This window comes from Lemur catta, chromosome 2 (assembly GCF_020740605.2).
Source record: "Lemur catta isolate mLemCat1 chromosome 2, mLemCat1.pri, whole genome shotgun sequence".
Classification (NCBI taxonomy): domain Eukaryota; kingdom Metazoa; phylum Chordata; class Mammalia; order Primates; family Lemuridae; genus Lemur; species Lemur catta.
Window position 1 is genome coordinate 110,381,913 of NC_059129.1, and position 26,428 is coordinate 110,408,340.

Sequence of the window (26,428 nt, forward strand, 5' to 3'; positions counted from 1 at the left end):
GACACTTCACTTAGAAAAATGGTCTCCAATTGCATCCAGATTGTTGTAAAAGGTATTAATTCATTTTTATGGCTGATTAATACTCCATGGTATACATATACCACATTTTATTAATCTACTTATGAATTGATTGGCACTTAGGTTGGTTCCACATCTTTGCAATTGTGAATTGTGCTGAATTAACATTCTTAGTGCAAGTATATTTTTGATAAAATGTCTTTTTTTCCTTTGTGTAAATACCCAGTAGTGGGATTGCTGGATCAAATGGTAGGTTTACATTTAGTTCTTTGAGGAATCTCCATACTATTTTAGGTTGCACTAGTTTGCAGCCCCACCAACAGTGTATAAGCATTGATTTCTCTCTGAATCCATGCTAGTATCTATTGTTTTGGGACTTTTTGATAAAACCCATTCTAACAGGGGTAAGGTTATATCTCACTGTGGTTTTGATTTGCATTTTTCTGATGATTAGTGATGTTTAGCATTTTTTCATATGTTTATTTGCCATTTCTCTATTTTCTTTTGAAAAGGTTCTGTTCATGTCTTTTGCTCCTTTTTAATAGGGTTGTTTTGATTTTTTTTCTTGCTGATTTCCTTGAGTTCTTTGTAGATTCTGATTATTAGCCTTTTATTGGATTTATAGCATGCATATACTTTCTCCCATTGTGTATGTTGTCTATTTGCTCTGTTGGTAGTTTCCTTGGCTGGGCAGAAGCTTTTTAATTTAATTAAGTCCCATTTATTTATATTTATTGTTGCTGTGGTTGCCTTTGGGGTCTTCATAAATTCTTTGTCTAGGCTGATATCTAGAAGAGTTTTTCAAATATTTTCTTCTAGAATTCTTATGGTTTCGTGTGTTAGATTTAAGTCTGTTATCTATCTTGAATTAATTTTTGTGAGTGGTGAGAGGTATGGATCCTGTTTTCAATCTTAACCTGACAAAGTACTTCCCTTCCAAGATCTTTCATTTTAGTTGGGGAAAGAGATAAATAAGGACATAATATTATGTCATATCACTTATTAAGAAAGTGTGAAAGTGTGATTGTTAAGAAGGAAGATTAAGCAAGATAAGGGGTTAGAGAATAATGGAGTGGAGAGCTAATGCTCGTTTAGATGGTGTTATATAAGCAAAGTTTATCAGAAAGAGTGACTTTGAACAAACACTTAAATTATAACCAATGCAAAAGTTTGACTTAAATCAAGATCATCAAGGAAAGCTTTGTTTCTCCAGGGTAAATGGCACATTGGTATATTTTTAGAATATTGAAGAAATATCAAGAAGCTCAAGAAGAAAATCTCCACAGCTTTTTATCATTTCAGGTCATCTCTGTGATGTCACCACCTGCATCCATGAGCATTACCATCCTTTTTCCTCTCATATCTAATGAGAAGAACATCTCTAAATCATCCAATAGCAATATTAGATCATTAAGATATAAAGTGACAAAGATATATCTTAGTTTAAATTTGCTCAGAGTTATTATAAAATCTCTTAGAAGAACATTCCAAATCAACTCTGACTCTCACAGTGGTGTTAAAATGCAAATTCTATTCTTAAATATTGACAAAAGGCAAATGTAGAGTTCATGCAGACTAAGCTATAACATGGTTCTTGTTCAGAGTAAAAGCCAGAGAAAAGTCAATACAAGCTGTAGCCATGGTATACACATATGTTGAATAATCATGCACATACAAAAATCAGGATATTAACTAATATTTTGATATGTTTTGGGAAAATCTGTCAGAACTGAGAACTGCCCTCAGTAAGTGAAGGGCAAACTCAGACCAAAGAAAGAGGCAGACCACTCCAGGTTAGTAGGTAGTCAAAGATTTTATTCAGGGGGAACTTACGTAAGAGGCAGTCTTGGTCGGCAGCAAGGCAAGGTAGATCTCTGCACTTGCAATTCACCCCTGTCTATTCTTTACATCATGAAAAGAAAAGGGAATGGGAAGAAAAAAAGAAAAGAAAAGGTGTTTTCAGCCATCTGGTTGGTTTCTTAATTAATTTACTTTGTACATAAAGAAATTGTTTGGGTTCCCTACAATCTGGTCAGCATTCCCAAGGGTGGGGTGGGGATGTTCCTGGCTACAGCAGTTGACTTGGGGCTTGTACGTTTTCTCCAGTTGCTGTGTCCTACAACTAATTCACTTTCATTCCAGTTCCCAGGATATATTTTTACAACAATATGATAAAAAGAACATGATAAAATTGACATTGAAAATTGATTAGTACTAGATGACTAATAGTTTTGGAAGATATCACTGATCTGCTTAGCCATATTTGGGCAGAAAAATAATACCCCATCCCAAAGTTGTATGTTTTGCTTATTTGTTTATTAGAACATTTTCTATTTCCTGATTCTAAATCTGCAAATCCAGTTTTTTACATATATTGTTTACATATATTTCCCAAAGTTTATTCAATATAACACATGGTATTAAAAGTTAGTCTGCAAAAAGAGATTCTCTAATCAAATACGTTTGGGAAATCTTAGATTAAATAACATTGAAAATATTTTTTTTAGGCTAATTATGGAACTCAATGATGGGACCAAACAATTTAGTATTTCCCACCCTTAATTTATCATGGATTGTTTTTAACAGAACTTTATAAGCATATCAGAAATATTTTTTGCACAACAATTTAGAAAATATTAATAATTACTGGTAGAAATTATTTGCTAATAATGTAATGAATTTTATAATAAATATTTTAAATATTATAACATTTAATACAGTAACTGTTTTGATATATTTCAGCGATTCTCTAATGTTATTCCATGTTTATCATTCTTCCCAATGACCTAGAAAATTGTTGCTATCAGCATTACGGTAAATTTTTGCTGAATGTTTCTAAGTTATATTCAATATAAGTCTTTTCATTTATCACTTTGCAATATCTTCAGAAAAATACAGATGGCATAAGATTTCTTAAATAATCCAACATGGCTATAGGCCATATATTGTAAGTCTACCACCCCAGATCTGCAAATAGATCTCTAGACTAGTGCTATCTATTTGCATATGAATATAGGTTGCAGATATCATCTGATTTCTGCAACCAAGATTTTGAAGCCCACAAAAGGCAGACCAAATACGGAATATCCCTTTCAGAAAGCTAATCCATTACATCTTATTACTGGAATTAGTTACAATTCTGAGGAAACAGAATCCACAGGAAACTGAATTATCCAAAGTCACTTAATTATCAAGAAGTTTATACTGAGAAGGACCTGGAGAAAACTCTGGGTTCTTACCCTATTCCACTTTAAGGCCTTGACTAAAGTATTGTCTCTCACCTTTTCAAGATTTCTTCATTTAATCTAGAAATTCTCAACAGGAAGTAGAGGCGTGCTCCCATAATGCAGGGCTTCTCAACCTGTTTCACTCCTTATCTCATTGGTGGGGGAGGGATTCCTGCCCTAGGATTATGGGGATGGCTGGACACAGACACCTAACACTGGAGACATGAGATAGACAGTAGCTTATTACTTATGTAGACTCACAGCCCAGGGCATGAGGACACTGCACCACGCAGGGCCACACAGGGCTTGCACTCAGGAAAAAGAGTCAACAACAAGGGGCTGTGGAAGGCAGGCTGTGCAGCGCCAAGAGGCCAGGGTGTCCCCTGGGTCCTGCAGGAGGATATTACTGGCTTTTTGAATAATTCTACAGGATGGCCAGGAATCTGCTACTCAGGAATAATCAGGAATTACAACTGGTCCATTTGATAAAAAGAGTTTTCTTAGCTAGAGGACGTTATTCACCAGAGCAGAGGGGGAGGGTAACTTGTGGTTAAATCTTTTGAGGCTCACCTATTTTACAGATGCCAAGACAGCAAATAATACTAATTTTAAGCCTTATACCACATGACCTCGGCACTATTATCATTTTGAGGTGGATAAATCTTTGTTGTGAGGCTTCCATGTGCATTGTAGGATGTTTTGCTGAAGCCATGGCCTCTATCCACTTAAGGCCAGTAGCCACATTCTCTCACCATCTACAGTTGTGACCATGAAAAACACCATGGGCACCATTCACAGTGGCCCCATGAGACCTATATTTCTAGTTCAAAATCACTATCTAGGCCGGGCGCGGTGGCTCACACCTGTAATCCTAGCACTATGGGAGGCCGAGGCGGGTGGATCGCTCGAGGTCAGGAGTTCGAGACCAGCCTGAGCAAGAGTGAGACCCCGTCTCTACTAAAAATAGAAAGAAATCATATGGATAGCTAAAAATATATATAGAAAAAATTAGCCGGGCATGGTGGCACATGCCTGTAGTCCCAGCTACTGGGGAGGCTGAGGCAGTAGGATCGCTTAAGCCCAGGAGTTTGAGGTTGCTGTGAGCTAGGCTGATGCCACGGCACTCACTCTAGCCCGGGCAACAGAGCGAGACTCTGTCTCAAAAAAAAAAAAAAAATCACTATCTAATGAGTCTTAGTTACCTATGGGATCATGGCATATTCATTAGGATTTTTGGAGTAAATATTAATATAAACCATTTGTGTAATTTGCCCCTTCCCCTCTTTCAGGCTTTTTTTCTTCCACATATTTGTTGTAAGTGAATCTGTTGATTTAATAAATATCTTTAGAACATTTATATGGGGCCTGACATAGGTGTGGTGGATACAATGACAAATCAAAATGGTCTTGACCCTCATGTAGTTTAGACTTACATAAAATTGGTGTAAGCACTGTGGAACATGGAAGAGGGTCAGTTGCTAACTAGAGGTAGGGAATTTTCCAATGAGAAACAACTACTCTGAAACCTAAAAGATTACTAGATATTATAAGAAGATAAGGAGACATAAGTGTGTTATGAGTGGGGACAGCTCAGATGCTAGAAATTACATTGCACATTTAAAGGAGTGAAAGTTTAATGTATTTCACTTTATAGTGCAAGCCTCGACAAGAGACCGTTCTAGGTAGGTAAGTAGGGGCCAGATGCTGGAAAGACTTGTAGACAATGATGATGAAAAGAAAAGAAAGTGAGATTATTTTGAAAGGTAAAGAAGTGAATGTATAGTATAGAATAATTTCTTGACTTTAGCATTGGGAATGGATTGAGAAAAGAGAACTTGGGGGCAGGTAGACTTTTTAAAAAGATACGTATTTATCGTTTTGCTTTGTATTTCAGCAATATAGGTGAGAAACACCTAGGTTAGTGCCAATGGGGGGAAGAAAAGTGGAGGGGTCTGAAAGCTTAGCACTAAGAATTGATAGGATTTGGTGGTACATTGAAAGAAGCAACAGAGTGAAGTTATTTTTAAAGTGATATGAAAGTTTTCTTTGCATCAGCAACTGAGTAGAAAGTTTGGCAACTTCATTGAGATTGGCAAATCAGAATAAGAAGCAAGTTTTAGGAACAAAAATGATAGGTTCAGTGTTGGAGATAATGAATTTGAAGTGCCTATGTGACAAATCAAGTGGAAATATCATGTTAGCAATTCATATCTGGCTATGAGGAGAGAAAACTAGCAAGGAAGCATAGAGTTGGGTATACTTAGCCTATAAATATTTACTGAAACCCTGTTGGTGAATGAGATCACCTGAGAGGAGTAAGAAGATAAAAAGGAATTTAACACAGGTCATGAGGAATAGTGTCATTTAAGACATAGGCAGAAGAAAAGGAGATTACAAAGTAGCATGCGAAAAATAGTGGCAACATAGGAAGGAGCAAACCCTGCAGAGTTTATTGTAGTAAGAGGCAATATTTAAGACAGCCTGTATGAGAAGTATTAAAAGCTGCAGATAAAAAAGTATAATGAAAAAGTGAGATTTGCCTTCTGGATTTAGTATCCCAGATAAACTCATATATCTGTAAAAATCAGTTTCAAAGGCATTGAGAGGGAAAAACTACCAGCATTGTGTGAGGACTAAATAAGTGAAGAAAAGAAAATTTAAAAATCGCGGCTAGAAAGAGGAGCTAAATGATGCTAAGGTAGTAGAGTGGAAAAGGCATTCAAAAGAGTATGTTGAAGAAATTAATATGAATTAATCGGTTGCTGTAAAAATGAGAAAAATGTGATTTCAGAAACATAGGAAGATTAGGAGGAAGTTTTTAAGTTGGCTTTCAAGCCTTGATTTGCTTCATCATTGTGTAAAATGTTGCTATTGTGTCACTTTATACAGCAGCCTGCAGGAAGTGTAGAGAAGGGCTGGTTTAATCAAGTAGCGCTTGACTGAGGTTAAAAGAGAGGACTGGAAGAGTCTGCTATACAGAGAGGAACTAGAAATGCCCTTGTTGCCTGAGATCAAAGAAGAAATACAATGAGAATGAGGAGAGAAATATGAGTCTTTTTGTAAAAAGAATGAGTTTATAATTAACACGTAAGCAGTAGAGCTGTTCAGGCAGACGATGGAGTAGAGTGTGTCGCAGTTGTAGTGGGAGACTGAAGTGGAGGGGACTTCCGGATCACTGGAGTGCTGCCCAACTGACAGTGTAGATGGCTGATGGATTATTCTCACTTATATTTTCTCTGACTAGATTAACATTCTTACTGAACCTACCACCTCTGAAAAATTTCACTTTAGATCTGTCATTTATTTCACTTCATATCTTAACGAAAATGTGGAGTAAACCCGTCGCCTCTGTTACTTCATCAGTCACTGCATCTTACAGAGCATTGATGACTTCCTGTTTCAATTTCTTTTTAATTTATGCCCCCACATTTGAAGGCATGGATTTCACTCAGTTGGATATTATCTTCTCCAATTTACCCCAAAGCAACATGCACTCTCAATTCTTCTCTTTCTCTGATAATTATTTCCATGTCTTCTCATTGGCAGCTTTTCTTAAGACGTGTAATTTGAATTTCTTATTAATTGCTGGACACCTACAGTATATGATATTTAGCCTCCTGAAATACCTGTCTGAAAACAAACTTTTACTTGCTCTTAAATCAAACTCCATTTTTTACATTTGGTAAACACTTTCACAATTCTTTCATTTATTTCAACTTTAAGAACGCAACTTTGATCTTAACCCTAATGTCTAGCCTGCTCTTTTTTGCTGTTAGAATTTGGGGCCCTTTATAATTTTTAGGATCTTCTGTGATTCCCCCATCTTTATTGCTTCCAAATTCTTTTACTCTTATCATTTTGTCAGTCTGAAGAATAACCTATTCATTCTTCTGACTATTGAGATTTTACCCATTCTTATAGGTTTACTGGTTCAGAGATAATCTCCATAACTTTCCCTGATTATTAAGGGAATAACCATGAGACATAAATATTCTGTTCTGTTTTTTTAAATGACCAGCTTTAGACACCCATTGTGCAGATACTAAATCTGTCTTGAAAAATCTCTCATCAAAAAGACTATATTTGCCCATTAAGTTTTGAATGAATGTCTTATATTAATACATTTATGATTATTTAAAGAATCCCTTTTGCCTTATTTGTATTTTTTTCTGGAAATCCTTGAATGTGTTTTGATTTTAACATCTGTTCTTTAAACTTATATTTTGATGCTTCATTGTTGGAGGATTTATAAATTATTAAAATAATTTTTGAATATGAAAATAGCATGTTATTGAGTCATGCTTAAAACGTAGTGAAAATCAATAGCTTTTTTTGGTTTAAGGAGGCCTGAATTATTGTTGTCTAGTTAAAATCATCTTTCAAAATGGAGAATTGATATTTGTACTTGCCAAATTACTCATGTGCACACACACACACACACAGCACATTTACACATAGATACTGAGAATTTGCTTGGTGGTATAACGTATTTATGATTTGTATATCTATCTGAACCTGTTAAATGCATCATTTCCTCACTTCTCATCTCAATTAACCTTGGCTAAGTAACCAAAAATTACAACACCATTGACAGAAAGCATGTGGAAGTGTTCATTTCTAAATACGGAGTGTTAGAAAATTCAATATAATAAGAAAATAAATGATGAGGCAAAGCCTACCTAATCTCTAGGATTGTTTCTTGTGTGCCATTTTTCTAGTTCTGGAAATAAAAATAGAGTTACTTTTATTACTATCCATGTTTATGTAACAGTCTTCTTCTTCAAAAAAATGTGAAATTTAATAGAAAATAAAGTTGTACAAGTTTAGAAATAGCTTAATTTCAAAGTAATTGATCTAATTGTACTAAGCTATGGCATCAATGAAGAAATGAGATTTCTTCTGGAAATCTCTCCCCCAGTCCTAGGGCCTTGCTTTATATTGGGCTCTGGTCAAGCTACAAAATATCTATATTGTATTTTATAACATTTTATGTTAAATATAATGAAAAGTTTCATCATTTACATATAATTCTTTATTCATAAGTTCACTTTTCCTATTCTACTCATTAAAGTAGCAATAATTTTTTTTTCTTCTGAATGTATGGACTGCTGAGGCCTACATTAAAAACCTATATTTAGTTAGTTTGTCTGCATTTCATTTCCTGTATGTGTAAGGAAATGAATGCTTAAATAAATGGCCTTTTAACATTGTTGTTTAAGTGTTTTTTCCTCTTTGCTGCTGTGGTTACAAAGGTTTTATTAAATTTTGTTTTAAAGTGGATACTTTAAGTGGCTTTTCTTCCTACAAACTGCAAAACTGGCAATTTTAAGGGACATTTTAAAGTACACAGAGTTATAGTAAAACATTTATTTGCATTGCTCTTGGAGATAAGGATGAAAAGCAATTTTAAATAGGAAACAATTTTTCAGGCTTTCTCTTTTTAAAATATATTGTGAGGTAACTAGAGAAAAATTTAAATAAACTATTTTAAATTCAATCATTTAATCACGTAATGTAGGATTAAACACTATAATAATTTTTAAATTCCTTTTTATTATATCATTTCTTATAATGTTGTATTTTCTTCAACAATAATATGTATTCCCTTTCACTTTAAAGAACACTCTAATAACACTAGTTAAAGTCTAGTATGAATGGGCATAGTGGTGCATACCTGTAATCTCACCTACTCTGGAAGCTGAGGCAAGAGGATTGTTCGAGCCCAGAAATTCAAGACCAGCTCAGGCAACATAGTAAGATCCTGTATCTTAAGAAAAAAAAAAACTAGCATGAGTTTTGGTATACAGAATATGCTTGCTTGTAATGATTAAGAGGGCTTTAAGACAATAGTTTTTTGGGAAAATGCCAGGCTTCTCCTTTTTTTTTTGAAACAAGAGTCTCACTCTGTTGCCTAGGCTAGAGTGCCGTGGCATCAGCCTAGCTCATAGCAACCTCAAACTCCTGGGCTCAAACAATCCTTCTGCCTCAGTCTCTCAAGTAGCTGGGACTACAGGCATGCACCACCATGCCCAGCTAATATTTTCTATATATATTTTTAGTTGTCCAGGTAATTTCTTTCTATTTTTAATAGAGACAAGTCTCGCTATTGCTGGTCTCGAACTCCTGACCTCTACAAATCCTCCTGCCTCAGCCTCCTAGAGTGCTAGGATTACAGGCATGAGCCACCGCACCCAGCCAGGCTCCTTGAATTTGATATCATTGTTTTTAGTAGTTGACTAAGAAATAAGTAGTGATATTATTAGTTATAAAATCAAGTCATAGGATGTAAAATGAACAATGCACCCTTTTATCAATATTGCAGGACTGTAGCAAAAGTTACTTAACAGGCCATCCCTTCTTTTTCAAGTAGAGAAAAAATGTAAGGTTATATTATACCTAAATGTCATATTAACTTTTTACCCTGAAAATAGACAACAAGCCATTTTCCAAGTGCCCACAAAATTTGTATAAGAACTGATCATGCAGTAGCATTCATCTATCAGAGAGAAACAAAGACTTCAAATATATCTAAATAGTGAAAATATATAGATGACTTCAGCTAATAGTAGCTCCATAGCAGTACAAATGAATAAAACAAACAAACAAAAAACAATGTGTTCCTCTAACTGAAAATTAGAATCGAAGGGCTGTCCCTTAAACAATGCTTAGCCAAAAGGTGAAGTCCAAATGTAAACCCAGAAATATCTAATACCTAGAAAATATCTATTATCCCATTAGATATAGTTGATTTCTCTTTGTTTTCCTTCTTCCTTGTGAAAAAGCAAGGGAAGATTTTATAGCTTTATCTAATTATTCCCCCAATTCTGTTTTAAATCATTTGAAGGGTAGTGCTGGTGCTCTTTACAAATACCTATTGTTCAAAAGACATGCATTGGCATGCATGTCCTCAGAAGAATGAAGTAGAACTCTAGATGCCAACACAAAGCGATCTCCAAGAGATATTTTCAGTGTATATATTATATAATCCTTATGTGGATTTGAAAATGGTATATGTCCAGGGAGATATATATACGAGAGTATGTACATATTTTGTATGGAATAATAAAAATTCGGTATTAACTTTGAAGAATGGATGGGGAGGAGGAGAGAGACATTTTTACTTTTCCTTTTACTACATTTTGTACCATTTGAATTTCCAAACCATATATATGTGTGTATATAACTTTTATTTAAAAGCAAACCAATAGTTGCTTGTGAATAGGGGCTTATTGACCACTTTTTGTTTCTTCTTGACACTCCTCTACCTTAATAATTTACCTTTAAATTTAAAAAAAATGTCTAAGGCAAATGTATAAAAATCATATGGGTTACAGTAAAGTAGTACTACAAGAGAAATGCATACACCTAAATATTTATGTCCAGTGGAAGAATGAATGTGAAAGTAATGTTTCCAAAACCAAAATATTATGATAAGAATAACAAAGTAGAAGAAAAGAATTATTTGACACAGGAACAAAAGTTAGTTACTTAAAAACAAAGGCTCAGGCAAAATAAATACATCCAATATTCGATTCCTTGAGAAAATAAATCTTAACCAGTCACCTCAAGATTAGAGGGATGAATATCAATACTCAAAATAAGAAATTATGAAAATGAAATAGACGTAGAAACAGGGGAAATTGAAGCAATCATAAGTGGTTTAGTCAAGTTTATGCAAATACATTTAAAAACATAAATGAAATTAATAATTTTCTAGAAAAACATATCTTACTAAAACTCATGCCAAAAAAGTTAGACAACGAACAAACAAAATAATATAGAATGAGTTATTCTTTTCAAACTTTTGGAAAACAAACCTCCCTAAATTTCTCAGTGTTCTGTGAATACCTGGCCTTCTGAAATAGAAATTGATGTGCTATAAAGGAGAGAATGCATTCCTTTCCTCAAAGCTCTTACTTCCCATTCTAAGGTGTTATGCCCGTAGACATTTATCTCTTCCAGGAGCCATCTGCTCCCATTCAAAGAGTAATAAAACCTTTTTGGTGTGTGTGTGTTAAATCTCCTTGGAGCAAGTTTATATTCCAGGGTATAGAACTTACCCTCCTTCCCCAAAGGATGATGTATTTACATTGCAGAATAAAAGATAATATCTCTATTTACATCTCCATCTCTTCTTTTTTTTATCAGTGGTGGGAGGGATGAGCAGTTTCTAATTTCTGTACATACTGATATAACCATCTAGCTCCCATCATGTTGCCCTGTAGAGAATTGGGCGTGAGGAGCCCGTGCTATGAACTTATTCTAGCTGCTGTTACTGCTGTGAGTAAATAAAAGTCTGATGTGACATCCAGCCAGCTATGTCAGATTGACTTGTTAGCTTACAAGGAGGGTACAATCTTAAATGTTTCACAGCTTCAGACTTCACATAAGCTTCATATCCTGCAAACTCCACAGAACAAGAACTAGATACAGCCATTTTCATGGGGAAATTCTGAGAAAAGGTAAAATGAATAGATGATTCTCATGCTATTTAAGATATCCCAGAATACAGCAAAAGAGGAAAAATGACCAAATAGTTTTTCACAAAGTAGTCATTATATTAGTATTTAAACCCAGGAAGACTACATACATGAAAAAAAAAAAACTTACTGTCAAAATTACTTAAAATCAATGCAAATCCTAAATAGAACAGAGTGTTTTTGTTTTTGTTTTAATATTAATTCATTTTCATGCTCACTGACCTGTGGATTATGAAATATACCTTCCTTGTTTCAAAAAGAGGAAGGTCATGTTCTCATATCCAGTCTTTGGATCTCTTTCTTAATTTCTCAGAGTGTAGTAACATGCTATACGTATTGAATTTGTAGTTTTTCTTAGACTCTGGGCAAATCATTTTTTTTTTACTAAGATGTACAGATTCTTTTATTACATTCTTCTCTCTATTATTGGACTTCAGTTTTCTACAACTTAATTTTGCTCTAGTATTTTTACTAAGATATATAGATACTTTTATTACATTCTACTCTTCATTATTGGGCTTCAGTTTTCCACAACTTTATGATCACTTCTGACAAATGAAACAGAAGCTGATTACCAAAAAGAGTCTAACAGCTATTTTACCTGAGAGTGGCTAGCAGCTTGCCTTAAACATACAGAGCTGGGAAATCCTCCATTTTGTAAGTAGCTTGCCTTAAACATACAGAGCTGGGAAATCCTCCATTTTGTACGTACCCTCAGCTCTTAAGTCTACCCTGCACTCCCTAGAGGTGTAAAGTTTTAAATATTCTTTTCCCTCTATTTGATATATTTCTCTAATTCATCACTTTATACAAGTGTTGCTTTTTTCCTGTATCTTTGGAGAATTTTCCTCATATCTTTATTGCTTCATTTATTTTTCACTGATGGCTTCTTCATGGGTCAAGCCTGCCATATGTCTTTGTGGTCCAGATTATTTTTCCTTCTCTCATATTACTCCATGTTAAATGAATTCTTACTAATTCATGTTCTTTTACATTTTTTAGCACATATTATTTATTTAGCCAGTCTTATTTTTCTATATTTAGGCTCTCTTCATTTTTGATAGTTTAAAAGAAAAAAATAATTACTATAAAGTGAATATATGGGGGATTTCTAAAGTTTATTAGGACACTCTTTTAATGGATAAGGTATTTGAGACTCAAAAAGTTAAAGTATTTTATTAAAGTTTATATGGCTGGTATATCCAAAATAGCAATCTAGGTTTTCTTTTTAATAACAATTCTAGGTTATCTTGGAAGAAGAGTTGTTACCTCTACTTTCTAATTATATAGACTCCAATTCATCACTCACATTGCTATTCAGATGGACTAGAGTGTAAATAAACGTACTTGAAGACTTTGAGATAGCTTCTTAAATGTCCAGACTAAGCTGCTTTCATTATATTTGTATGTAAAGATTACTTCTCATATGGATAGCAAATTAATAAAAAAAAACTTTTGTATCTCTTTCGAGTGACTGCTTTGACAAACTTCCTGCTTTTTCTCAGGATATTTAACGCACTCAAATTTGAAATTGAAATTAATACTACTCACTCTTCATGTGATCTCATTCAGTTCCACAATCACTCAGCTATTACCAGATAAATACAACCAATTAATTATCACTATTTAATGCCAGCTAGTAATAACCCTCAGAATATGAATAATTCAGAAAATAGAAAGAAAATTATTAGGAGAATTTACCAAATAACATTTTCCCTCCTTTCAGTCTTTATGCCTTTGGTCTTAACTATAAAAATATTGTTAACTTTATTGGTTAAGGTCACTGGTTGCCTATTTGAATATTTTTCATTAAAATAGGTTAAAATCAAGGTTAAATACAGTAGGGTAAATAAAGTGAAATGGGAAATTTATACAAACATTGTACATAGTGCCCTTTACATAATGATTCTCAAATTTAAATATGTTACTAGGTGGCAAAATATTGAGATTGAAAGATACTCCATACCAATTTCCTCTCTTCCTCCTCCTCGAAAAGTAAATAAGGCATTTGGGGTACTTAAACTATAAAATTAAAACTGTAAATCTAGGTGAGGTAGCACCGTTCAATATAAAATATATTCAAAATCACATTGAGTTAATACCCTTGCCTCATATAGTGCCTCAACACTTAGAATACATTATTTAGGATTTATGTTTTTGTTTTTTTTTTTTTTTAATAAAGTCACAACATTTTAAATCTAGAAGATATCCTAGGGACTATCAGGTCCAAATCTCTCATACTGTGAATAAAGAAAATATGTACAAAAATTATTAAATAATTTCATCGAGGTCACACAGATAATATGCATAGGTCCCAAATCCCTTAAATTTAAGTCTATGCTATTTTTAACTTAATTAACAAATTAATTAAAATTAAATCCACAAGACATTAAATGTCTCTTTTTTCTTTAGCATCTTAGCTACTATTTTTCAAAAGTTCAAACATCATGTATTTGACTTTTTATGATTTAATATTGTTTGTAAAAAATCAAGAATATATTTTACTTGTTATTTTATTGAAGTTATTGGATAAAAATTCTGAAAAGCCTAGTTGATATCTTTCACAGGTGCAAATTATGTGGGTCATTGATTTCATTAATACTTTCAAATACTTATGTGTGACGAATTATAAGGTACATTGATGACAGAAAAAATGTGAATTTATTTAAACGGTCTGTTCTCATGGGCACAGTACTATATTTAGTTTGTTCTTAATGTAAGACAAATCACAAGACGTATTAATAGCAAGGAAAATCACAGGTTTGTGTACCTCTGTCCTCTACTGTGATGGAGAATGAATATAAAATTAATGTTGCCTATGGTCACTTATGTGAACTAAATGTTCAGTTTATGTGAAATTGGTTATAATATCCAAAAATATCTATCTATGATATTCATCTATAAGCAAGTCTATAATCCTAAATGGTAATAATGATCCTGTATTAATTAGGACTGTCATTAAGTATTTCCCTGAACTTGGTGTACAGGATCTGATACATATAGGAGGCAATGGAAAGTAGGTTTGATAAAGATGAATTTTACAACAATGTAATGAATTAAGAAGAAAAATCAGTGAGATAAATACCAAGATTATAATGTACACATGGTTTAAAACTTAAAACTGTTTTAGGATTTTTTGAGTTGACAATGGTGTGACATTCAGTACAATCTGTACTTTGAGTACTCATACAACCATTCTGTTGTTCATTCTCAGTAAAATATTTAAAAAGATATGTGATTCAACAATTATTATAAAATAGGCTTTGGGTTATAAAATTTTGCCCAATCATAGGCTAATGTAAGTGTTCTGAGTACATTTAAGGTAAACTAGGCTAAGCTATGATACTCGGTAGGTTAGGTATATTAAATGCATTTTTGACTTACAATATTTTCAACTTAACGAAGTTAGGGTCCTAACTCCATCATAAATTGAGGAGCATCTGTAGTGGAAGAGCTAATATCTAGTATTTGGGAAAAGAATGAGAGTTCAGCACAGTGACTATAAAAAACACTTAGGGTATACTTTAAAATAACTAAAATAGTGAAATTGAAATGTTCTTAACACAAAGAAATGTTATATGCCTGAGGGGATGAATATTCCAATTACCCTGACTTGATTAATTTGCACTGTATACTTGTATCAAAACATCACATATACCCTGTGAAGATATACAACCATTATGTACCCATATTAATTAAAAACAAAAATATATATATTTAAAAAAATCTTTGATTAAAAATAAATATATAAATAAATAAAGTACTTTGATCTTCAAAAAAAAATCAAAAAGGAATAATGCATGCTTGAAAAACTGAAAAGGCTTGATTACATTTTGAAAATCAAATGCAGCTTCAGTAATTAGTATAGAAAATTAAAAGCAATTGCTTTTTGCTGAATTGTTCATTTTGCTCTCTTAAGTTTGTACCAGTGCAAAATTGTCTTATTAAAATTATTTTCATATGATATATTGAATTATAATTAATATAATTGAAATACAAATAGATCTGTTTATTCAATGCAATTGTCATAGAAACAAGGAAAAAGAGTGACATAATTAATGCATACTTTGCCTGTGAATGAATAATATATACAGAATATATTTTAATATTTTTATGTATTTCATTAATATCAGAAAACAAATCAATAGGAAACGAAGAATAGGCTATTTTCTTTAATTCTTTCCTGGGGATTTGACCTTGCACTTATTAAATGAAAAAATCAAATTCTTCCATGCCAACAAGAACCACAAATGTCTTCCATTATTGATTTCCAGCAATTATAATTTTTAAACAGTGAACAGAAACGTATCAAATATTTGTACAGAAGCCAGAAGGGGGGAAAGGCAGGAGGGTTTTTTCCCACATAACTGTCAAAACTAAGTAGTCTTTACATCTTAAGCCAATAAGCCTCTATTTTCTGTACCTTAAGATTTATTTGAAGCTTTAAATAAGGATACTGCCATTACAGTCATACCTAGTCAGTGTTGATCATAACCAAATTATTTTTGTAAGCTTATTTGCTGACAAAGCTTGGAGATATTGTGAGTTCAGTTCCAGACCACTGCTATAAAACAATTATCACAATAAAGCAGTCACGCACAATTTTTTGTGCATATAAAATAATGTTTACACTATAATGTAGTGTATTAACTATACAATAGCCTTATGTCTAAAAAATGTACATAGCTTAAATAAAAATACTTTATCGTGAAATATGCTAATGTTCATCTGAGCCTTCAGCAAGGCATACATTTTTTGCTGTTAGAGGGTCCTACCTTGCTGTTGATGCTGCTGATTGAGCAGGGTGGTGGTTGCTGAAAGCTGAGGTGGCTGTGGGGATTTCCTAAAATAAGAAAACCATAATGAAGTTTTCCAAAGGGAGTGAATCTTCCTTTCACAAATGATTTCTTTCTAACGTGATACTGTTTGATAGTATTTTACCCACAGTAGAACTTCTTTCAAAATTGGAGTCAATTCTCTCAAATCCTGCCACTGCTTTATCAACTAAGTTCATGTAATATTCTAAATCCTTTGCTGTCTTTTCAACAACGTTCAGAGCATTTCCCCAGGAGTTGACTGCATCTTAAGAAACCACTTTCTTTGCTCATCCATGAGAAATAACTCTTCATCTGTTCAAGTTTATCATGAGATTGTAGCAATTCAGTCACATATTCAGGCTTAACTTTCAATTCTAGTTCTCTTGCTATTTCCATCACATCTTTAGTTACTTCCTCCACTGTAGTCTTGAACCCCTCTAAGTTGTCCATGGGGTCAAAATCAACTTCTTCCAAATCTGTTAATGTTGATATTTTGACTTCCTGGCATGGATCACAAATGTCCTTAATGGCATCTAGGATTCTGAAACCTCCAGAAGATTTTCGATTTACTTTGCTCAGATCCATCAGAAGAATCACTAACTATGGCAGCTATAGCTTTACAAAATGTCTTTCTTAAATATAAGACTTTTAAAAGTTAAAATTACTCTTGATCCATGGGCTGCAGAATGGATGTTGTGAAAGCAGGCATAGAAACAACATTAATCTCCTTACACATCTCCATCAGAGATTTTAGGTGACCAGGTGCATTGTCAATGAGCAGTAATACCTTGAAAGGAATCTTTTTTTCTGAACAGCAGGTTTCAATGGTGGGCTTAAAATATTCAGTAAACCATGCTGTCAACAGATGTACTGTCATGAAGGCTTTGTCGTTAAATTTATAGAGCACAGGCAGAGTAGATTTAGTATAATTCTTGAGGACCCTGGGATTTTTTTTTTTTGAATGATAAATTAGCATTGGCTTCAACTTAAAGTTCCAGCTACATTATCCCTTATAAGATGCTGTCCTTTGAAACTTTGAAGCCTGTTCTTTGAAGCTTTGGAGCCAGGCATTGATGTCTTTTCTCTAGCTATGAAAGTCCTAGATGATATCTTCCAATAAAAGGTTAATTCATCTACCTTGAAACTCTGTTGGTTAGTGTAGCCACCTTTTTCGGTTGCATCAGCTGGATCTTCTGGATAACATGATGCAGCTTCTCCATCAGCACTGGCTGCTTCACCTTGCACTTTTATGTTACGGAGATGTCTTCTTCCCTTAAACCTCATAAACCAACCTCTGATAGCTTCAAACTTTTCTCCCACAGCTTCCTCGTATCTCAGCCTTCGTAGAATTGAAGAGAGTTAGGGCCTTTCTCCAGATTAGGATTTGGCTTAAGGGAATGTTGTGGCTGGTTTGATAATCTATCCAGATGACTCAAACTTTCTCTGTATTAGCAATAAACCTGTTTTGCTTTCTTATCATTCATTTTTTCACTGGAGTAGCGCTTTTAATTTTTTTCAAGAACATTCCCTTTGCATTCACAATTTTGCTACTGTTTGGTGCAAGAGACCTAGCTGTTGTTCTACCTTGGCTTTCAACATGCATTCCTCATAAAGCAAAATAATTTCTAGATTTTGATTTAAAGTGAGAGACATATCACTCTTCCTTTTACTTGGACACTTAGATGACATTGTATGGTTATTAATTGACCTAATTTCAATAATGTTGTGTCTCAGGGAATAAGGAGGCCCAAAGAGAGGGAGAAAGATGGATGGAGTGGCTGGTAGGTAGAGCAGTCAGAACACACACAGCATTTATCAATTAAGTTTGCTGTCTTACATGGGCTCAGTCCACACAGATCACCACAATAGATATAATAATAATGAGAAAGTGTGAAATATTTTGAGAATTATCAAACTATGATACAGAGCCACAAAGTGAGCACATGATGTTGGAATAATGGCACAAATAAACTTGTTTAACCATGGTTGCCATAAGCCTTCAATTTGTAAAAAACATACTATCTGTGGAGCACAACAAAGCAAAACACAATGTCTGTGTTAACATCAAATTGCAGAAGCTACTCGTATTCTGAAGTGAAGATGAACTACTCAGGGAAGGAAAAAAAAATATCCTGTAGTCTTACTAATACAGGGAAAAGGTAAGTAGAAGAGAACAAGTTATTAATATATGCACACACATGTTTCAATTGCTAGACTTATTTGAAGTATAGAAGTATGAGGTGCTTGCTCATGTGTTTGTAGCAGGAATTTCTCCTTCTTCTGAAAACATTTTAATATTGTTGTTCTTATGTTCCTGTGTCAATATTTTATTGTTTAACATTGAAAATAAGAGATATATTTGTCTATTTGTTTTATTAATCTTAAATCAATTAATTTAGTAGAATGTTATTCTTCATGTGCATATCACATATGAAAATATTTCAAAGAAAGATCATGAGCCATCAAAAAGACCAAATCACTAATAGAATGCTGCTTACACATCTCTTGTTTAGAAAAAGGAAAAAAATCATTTTTTATACTTCTTTTTTGTCTTTCCCGTGTCTAGTCTTCCTTCCCATGAATAAATACATTAGGATCTGATATATGTTAGATGTAGATGAGGCTCTTTTCATCTTCATTAACACTCCTCATAGTCATAGGTAAAAATGGTCCATACATATATTTGATGTCTTTCAATTCTTGGAATTCTTTCCAGCAAAACACACTGTTGTTCTGCTCTTCCTGGGCTTTAAGTGAGCTTGATGACAAAAGGTTTCGGGAATTACCTTTGAACCTGCTTGGATGAGTGCCTTGTGAAGCATCTTCTATCTTTTAGTTGTTAGAAACTAGTAGTCATTAGCACCAGCTATGTAGGAGCTCACTCCTCAGGAGGTGATTGCACATATATCAACATTAAGGCAACAGTATTTCAAAATATCCTATATTCCTCTTTCTTATTTCTTTCATTCCTTAGTCAATAGAAATTCTTCTGACTTACTGGTTATATTGGGGATTTTTATTTAGAAGCCAAGTTTCTGACCCTAATAAATGAATAGGATGAATAACTTTTTATGCTTTTCTGTGAAAGAATGGAATATGTTTTTAGGCAAATTAATTCTTGTGCATATCTCTAGGGAGCTTAGTAATGTATTTAATGAGTCCAAATACTTATAGAAATGAAAGCCAGAAATGACCTATTATATTATTCTTTCTGCCTCTGGAGAGTTCAGTACAAATGTACTCCCTTTGGCTGTTCTTACCATAGCAGCAAAAGTGGTTGCTTTGATGATTTATTTCCTACAAAATCACCACAACTTTTGTTGTTTTCATAACATATATTATATTTTAACAATCTCTATATAATATTTCAGCAAAATATTTCATATGTATGGAGAGTCAATACTAAGTCTTCAGGCAAGCAGCATCTCAACACATCTCTATTTCTTTCATGATGAAATATCCAGGGGAAAATAGGTAGGTAAGAGATTCGGAAGATGCTTGTGGCAATGAAATAGTACTGTGTAATGGAAATGTGGAAAGGGAAGGTGTTTGGCTTCACAACTAGAGTATCCTGTTTTTCTTTTTTCCTGCATGTATGGTGGTCAAAATGAAGGTATTTTGATTGTCCTGTGTGTTGAAAGTTTTAGAGTAGAATTAATATTATATCTTTTCAAAAATTCAAAACTAAGAGGCTGATGTATAATATAGCCATACTTTAATTACTTTAAAAAAAAGACAGAAGAATGTGACTTTAGATCTGTGACCAGTATAGATCACTGATAATTCATCCCAGAATAAAACAGATTTACCAACCCAGTAACAGACTATCCTGGACAATTCCAGCCCTTCTGTCCTCTTCCTAGGGGAGCAAAACCTATTCCCCTAAACTTACCACATATATTATACCTGAATATAATATACCATTTGTGAAGGCAAGCAAGTCAAAGTAGTAATAATAATGGCAACAATAATGATACCTATGAGAGTAATGGTGATGCTGATGATGGTGATGATGATAGAAATTAAAAGAAAGGAAAGGTAAGGGATTGATCTTCTTTTCTCTAAATGCTCTATTCACACACATATCCACTTAGATGTCATTTTGTTGGAAGGCAATGGAAAGAGGCCAAGAGAGTTATTCTAGTGGAAGTCTTTCATCTACAAATAAGAGGTCATAAAAAAAGAGATTTCCACCTCACATTCTGGATTAGCTTATTTATAACCATGTAACATGACAATTGGATATTAAACTGAATTAAACATCTCAGGAAAATTTGTCATAGATATTCTAAGGGGATTTGATAGATTTGATAAAATAGAATGTATAGATCTTTCCTCAAAATATTAAGATCAGAACAAATTATGAGATTTGAATTTAAGATTTCATAATCACTCCATAAAAAGGACAGACAGAAAACTTTTCTCGAATTTATAAAGTGACAAAATTTAGCTATCATCTGGGGTCAAATAAAATCTCATAATAAGACAGTGCCTTGCATAGTTTCTCATTACTTTCCAAAGTTTAATCTTCAGTTTTACAGGTGCATGAACTAATCTAACATTTGGTCTCCCCAAATTTATTACTCTTTATGGAATTGAATCATTGTAGCCAAATTCATAGGAGACTGGTATGTAAAGAATCTCAACTCTAAGTGAGAAATTATATATCTACAAAGCATTTTGGAATATTAGTAGTCACCAATAATTTGTGGGATTCTTTTTGTGCTCAATTCCCTTATCTAAAGAAATGATCCTACCTCACAAATTAGTTGTAAGACTAAGAAGATTATGTATTTAAAAGCCTACTTTATTACCTGGTTCGTAGCAAATAACTCACTATATGTTAATTACTATTTAGCAGTATCTAGCATTTATTAACCAATTCTATATGCCAGAACGTATTCTAAGAACTTTACAAGTATTAATTCATTCAATACCCGCAATAATCCTGAGACTTTGAGCTGTTACTAGTCTCCATCACATAGCAGGAATTAAATCAGAGCAGATTCAATAAATTTCCCAGAGCCATACATTTGTTATGTAGTACATCTAGGTTCAATCAAACTGAGGCATCTGATTTCATCAATCTGTATAGATAGCAAAATTAGAATTACATGGTGAAAATAGGATTAGAAAAATGGGAGTGTGATGATCTTAAAGAATCTGGATTCTTTTTATGTTTAAACTTTAACACTTTTAATACCAGTTTATTGATTCTAACTTCAGTATACATCTATCAATATTGGATACTTGTATTCACTGGTATGGCACTCTTTCCCTAGACCAGAGTCAAGATACAGTAATTCTTAAATGATTTCTTAGCTTCTTTGAAAATTATTCCTGTTTTATAACTCTAGTATTTATTTAGGTAACATACAACACAGTTGATTAAGTTTGGCTTTCTTATTTGAAATCATATTATAATGATCCAGGAAATATAATTTAGTCAATGTAATAGGAGTTTGGGAAGAAGGAACTACCCCTCTCTCTCTTCCCCACTACTGCCGTGTGTGTGTGTGTGTGTGTGTGTGTGTGTGTGTGTGTATTCACACACACATACACATATATATTTCCTTTATTATTATTTAATTTCCTATATGCCAAACTTTTTATTTTAGATCATTTAGTACAGGTGGTAGTGGATTTACTAAGGTAATAGAAATACGTATTTTATTATAGTTCAAATAGATAATTTTTTTAGGCATGTAGTAAGCAAACTAAGTTGATAAACTTAAACTGATTACAACAATGCCATCATGTATTATACCAAAAAGTTAATATGTAATAGGTTTTACATTCCTATGGCTATTGAGATGCATATATCTCCAGGGCTGTGGACAAAATTTTGGCATTCACCTCCTGGTAGTTGAACCACATGTTCTTTCTGAATTGTACCTAAAGAAGCCAGAATTATTTTGAAAAAATAAAACATTTGAGTTTCTATACCATAGTATTAATGGTATACACTCATGAAGGTAAACACAAAATTGTATTGTAAAATCAATTAATATGGTTTTTAAAATAATACAGTTTTGTTGCTAGGATAGATGTAAAGGGTCTGAGTCTTTGTTAAATATTTGGTTCTTCATGAGATGTATATTAGTTTACATTTGTGGAAAGTACAGACCCTTCCATATACTTTTGTTAAACAAGAATTTTATGCACAAAGTAGTGTGAGATCAGTAGATAGAAAGTGGTTATATTGAGTGTAAATACATTCTACTAATTGCATGAATATTAAAAACATCCTAGTAGAATAGGTCAATCTTAAAGATTAGCTACATTTCAACTAAGTATTATAATGAGGTATAACACAGTAAAATATTTAGTGCATAACATTTCTATATACTTGGTTTGTTTTTGCTATTATGACATGGATTTTACATAGATGAGTACTATATGGATGTTTTAAAATCCTCAGAAGCCCGTAGTTATACTTACAGAGCTAGTTTGCAACAGGATAATCTCTATAAAGGAAAATTATACAAAAGTAAGTTGAAGGGTAGCTAAATATTTTTTACTCTCACTGGTGGTTTGTACTTAGACATATGTGTATACACAGAGGAAAAACTTATTTTATTTAGTAAAACATTAATTCAGGTAATCTACCTCTAATTTCTTCCTAAAACAGTATATATTCTACTTTATAAGCAATACTAATAAATGCCTATTATTTACCATTCATTGAGTATCAGCATAGTCTAAATATTAACAAAACATAAAATTACATATGATTTTTCTACTTAGAGATTAGGATTGCCCACAAAGATTTACTAGATTGAATGCTATTTTCACTTCAAAATTATTGAATATGAAGATAAGATATTTGGGGGGAAAAAAATATTTAGGCCAGAAAGAGAATCACTAAAAAATTTTCCCATCATTCATAAGTTGGGTTCTAATTTAGGAGATTTCTGTGCTTTGATAAGTCAAAGAATAAGATAAATGCTTAAATGACGTGTTTTATGTTCACATCCTCCCATGTAAGTGTGGATCATCTTAGCAACCAAGACAATATGATTGACTTTTTCAGTTTGTAATTTTTTAGTTTATCAGCATTTTGAATACAAGAGTATGAGAAGAATGTACTGTCTATAAAATGTCTCATCTTGTGTTATTGTAGCTTTTGATTTGAAATTTATTAAGAAAAATAGCAGTAAGCACAAATAAAAGATGTCACTGTTCTTCACCATGAATGAGCTGATGTTCTATGTTATTTGTCAGTACTGTTGAATGTAATTCCTTCTTTCAAATAACTGAGGTAACAGTTAAAGGAAAAGATATATTCACTCTTTTTTGTAGAAACCTAACTAATTTTGTACTACAGTCTTTAAGGTGAATACATACATGGTGGTGGATATGGAGTTGTGCATGTTTAATCTCATTAGTATTTATTTCTAGTTCACTTCATGGTAAGAAAGGCAATATATCATAGAGAAAATAGTAAAATATAGAAGGGCCTTAGCTGGATCATGTATGATAAAAAGCCCTTTGTTTAAAGCTCAAGTTCATTGTATTATCACAACTTTAGAATATTTACCAGGTATTATCTTTCAATGATTACATCCCATAGTTTTTGAATATTGAAAAACACTGAGAGAAATGCAACATTCTAATAGTCATGCATCAAGATTCACTTTATAAATGAGGATTGAATTAATCATGGTGGGGAAATGAGGACTACAAAAAACATTGTGTGGTACTTAAAATATGCTGTCAATTAACAGCATTTAGTAATATCAACAAATTGTTGTTTCAATGAGCTTACTTTAAAGGTACGGTAATCTGTTATTTGTTATAATTATGGCATATTAATTTTTCATCTCATATTGCTTTCCAAATTTATATAAATTAGTCAATTTTATGTATGAAGAGGGCATGAGGTTTGGGTCTGTCTCAATCAAACCAGCATCTAGATATAAAGCATAAACTGACCACAATTAAAAATTTTATAATCAACAATTTTAGAAAGTTGTTTCCATTAAGTGTATGATTTCTTTATCTCTGATTTATAGGTGTATCAGTCCAGTGTCCAATCAAGAAAACAGAAATCATACTAGTTGTTTCAATAGAGATACTTTAAGAAAGAAATAGAGATACTTTAAGAAAGAAAATTATTTACACAGGTATTGGAACATTTAATAGACAAGAAGGGCCCAGTGAGGTTACCCCACAATAACTACAGGAAGCTGACAACCTCCTTTAGGGCTTGAGAAAAGAGAAGGAAGTAGAGCTTGTCCAAATCTACAGTCTCAAGGAGGGACTCTCTAAAGCTAGAGCGCAAGTGTGGGAAGTGAGGTGCTTCCAGACTGCTGCTGCCACCTCCGAAAGAACCTCATAATGTTGGTTCTGAGCATGCAAAGGTAATTTGGTGTCTGGAAGCACCTGCTACATCTGGGACAATGTGCCATTGCTGAAGTGATGCTGAAAAGCAGTAACACCCTAAGACCTTGGCAAGGAAGTCCCTTTGAGTCTTAACTTGAGGCTAATATGTAATGGCAGGAGTAGCTGGGCATAGTGCCCTGAGCCTCATCCAGGAACGCTGAGCCCTGTTCTCTGTTTGCCAGTGTGTTCTCTCTGACCATACATCCCGTACATGGGTTCAACTAGTTGTTTTATAGTATTCAGATTTGAGCCTGTGAATTGGCCTTTCTCTAAAGATTACTTGGTTTATGTGCATCCTACCTACCCCAGCTCCACCTGTATCTTTTGTTGATATATTATTTCTTTAGGTTATATATCTAGAGTTAACAGTAATTAGTTACATTTTCATTTTATATTCGAGTTTTCGTTGCATTTTTTCATGCTTCACTCCTTTTGGGTCTGATAAATAGCTAGATTTTAAAGAACTCTCATGAATGAATACTTGCAGCACTAAAAGTTGGTTTTAGTCATTCAGTTGTCATACTTCCAAATATATACCAACCTGCACCTATTTATCAAGAGGAACGGGAATTTCGGATATTTCTTTTGAAAACTTTGCTAAACAACCCCATACATTTGGTTATTCTGATCCTTAAAGATAAGTCTTATTGTTTTTTAAACTGTTTAACCCAAGAACTTTTACTTCACAAACGTTTATCAAACAACACTTCTATGATGGGTTGGGAAAAATACAAAATAAATGAAACATGGTTTTTCTAGTACTTAAGAAGAAAGACAAAGGTATAAGTATGTCCAATACAAAAATATTGACAGATGCAGTAATAGTGCTTTATGAGTATACAAAACTAAAAGACTGATGATACAGAGAACTGAAGAATCCTTTCAATGTGAATAATTTTTAAAACACTACAATTTGAACCATACCTTGAATGGTGAATTGAATTTTGAATAGCTGTCATTTTTGGAACTAATCTTTGGCACAGGAAAATAATTCCCAATGCTGGGAATCACCCGGAGTCCAAGTGGGTCTTTGGCTTTCCATGAGAAAGAATTCAAGAGTGAGCCAACAGTATAAGGCAAAAACAAGTTTTATTTAGGAAATACAGAGGATCTATTCCACAGACAGAGTAAAGGCTAGTTCTCTCTGCTGAGGAGAACAGCCCCTTTGGATTTTTTGTTTGTTTCTTTGTTTCTTTGTTTTTTTATTTAAGCACTGGCTTAATCATAGGCTAATCAGCAGTGGAATATTCATGTTATTTCTTGGAAAAGGGCAGTCATTTCCTAAAACTGGGACTTCCCCTTTTTATTTTACTTCATAGGGTCTCTCCTAGAACTGTCATGGTGTTGGTGGAAGGTTTTCTTTTTTTTTTTAAGCATGCTAATATATTATAACTAGAGTATGATGAGCTTAAGGTCAAGCAGTGGCTAATTTCCTTGCCATCTTGCTTTTGACTGGTCTTAACTTGTTCTGTCACAACATCCTGTTTTTGATCAGGGTTGG